The sequence below is a fragment of the Lactuca sativa genome, chromosome 3 (assembly GCF_002870075.4).
Source record: "Lactuca sativa cultivar Salinas chromosome 3, Lsat_Salinas_v11, whole genome shotgun sequence".
NCBI classification, from domain to species: Eukaryota; Viridiplantae; Streptophyta; class Magnoliopsida; order Asterales; family Asteraceae; genus Lactuca; species Lactuca sativa.
In genome coordinates this window covers 109,552,623-109,554,227 of record NC_056625.2, presented here as the reverse complement: position 1 = coordinate 109,554,227, position 1,605 = coordinate 109,552,623, and the positions used below count along the sequence as shown (strand labels likewise).

The following is a 1,605-nucleotide window of genomic DNA, read 5'->3' as shown; positions in this document are numbered from 1 at the left end:
AATGAAGAAGAAAAATATATACCATTATTGATTATTGATATACATGTATAAACCACCCAAAAGACACTACTCATGGAAAAAGCAACCGAGTACACGAGTACTCTTGGAGATCATCCTATTATCTGGATATGAAAGTTGGTCTGTTCTAAACCTGTGTCATGACTCATGAACTTCAATTGCAAATTAATACTCGTTCGAAATATAAATGAATCAAGTTTCATGGTTTTTCAAACGTATTCAAGATTAAGATACCATTTTATTATCTGCTCTAGTGATTTATTTTGAATCCTACCTTGTCGCTTCATGTCTGCTTCAAATATGTCTAAAAGAGTAAAAGGAGCAGCAATTGGTATTGATCTTGGAACGACCTATTCATGTGCTGGTGTCTGGCTTCCCAACAAAAATCGAGTGGAGATCATACCAAATGAACAAAGGAAACAAGATCACTCCATCCATCGTAGCATTCAACGAGAAGGTGCAAAAAACCAAATCGCGAGGAAACCCTACTAACACCGTATATGGCAAGTTTTATATTCAAAACAGCTTTGTTTCTTCCTCAATTTGAATTCACTTAAAAATATAACTTCATTCATTACACTAATTGGAACTCTCTAAACTTTCATATGTTAAACGTTTGATTGGGAGCAGGTTTGGTGACCCTCAAGTGCAGAAGGATATGCAGTCGTGGCCTTTCAAGGTCACTGGAGGACCTTCGGAGAAGCCAGCTATTGTAGTCGAGTTCAGGGGCGATGAAAAGAGATATGCACCTGAAGAATTATCTGCCATGGTTCTCAAGAAGATGAAAGATGCTTGTGAAGAATTTCTTGGGACCAAAGTCACTGATGCTGTGATCACTGTTCCTGCTTATTTTAACAGCATGCAACGAGAGGCAACAAAAGCAGGCCTTAATGTGATGCGATTGATAAATGAGCCTACAGCAGCTGCAATTGCATATGGCGTCGACAATTATATGGCAGACAAGGATACCCACAAGTGTAAAAGACTGCATGAGTGTTGTTATTCCCAGAAATACAAGCATACCCACAAGTGTAAAAGAAATATTTTATTCACAGGTGAATCAAAGAACAGTATGTATTTCAGTTTATCAGGGAGAGGGTATCAAAGTTAAGGACAACATATTACTTGGGCAGTTCTCCCTTTACAACCTGACTCTAGGTTTAGATACAATTAGAGGTTTGCTTCAGTATAGACGCCAATGGGATCCTTCAAGTCTCTGCAGAAGAAACATCTACTGGTCAGTGAAAAACCATTACAATCACTAAGACCTGAACTCACCTGGATTTCTTAATTCAATCACAAGACCACGGGATTTCAAATATTTTATTTCCGTTTCAGCTTTCTACTTTATTTTACATTTAAGAAAATAAACTAAAAATTTCGTAGCAAGCTATTTAACAAGTTACTAATTTCCTCAAGTTGCTTTTAATTTTTGCTCAACATTAACTCTATCTGTCTCCAAAGCATTCATACTATATAGTGTTGTTAGTATAATCCAATTATAGTAGTGGCGGATTCAATGGGTGGTGCATTTTACATAAAATATTAAACAAAAATAAAAACATTAAACCACGTAAAAAAGGCTAC

General features: G+C 36.4%; 1 pseudogene; it reads left to right on the top strand.

Annotated features, from left to right (window-relative positions):
- The first annotated feature begins 318 nt into the window (after positions 1-318).
- On the top strand, positions 319-1,129 carry LOC111897876 (heat shock cognate 70 kDa protein-like; annotated as a pseudogene).
- The last annotated feature ends 476 nt before the right edge of the window (positions 1,130-1,605 follow it).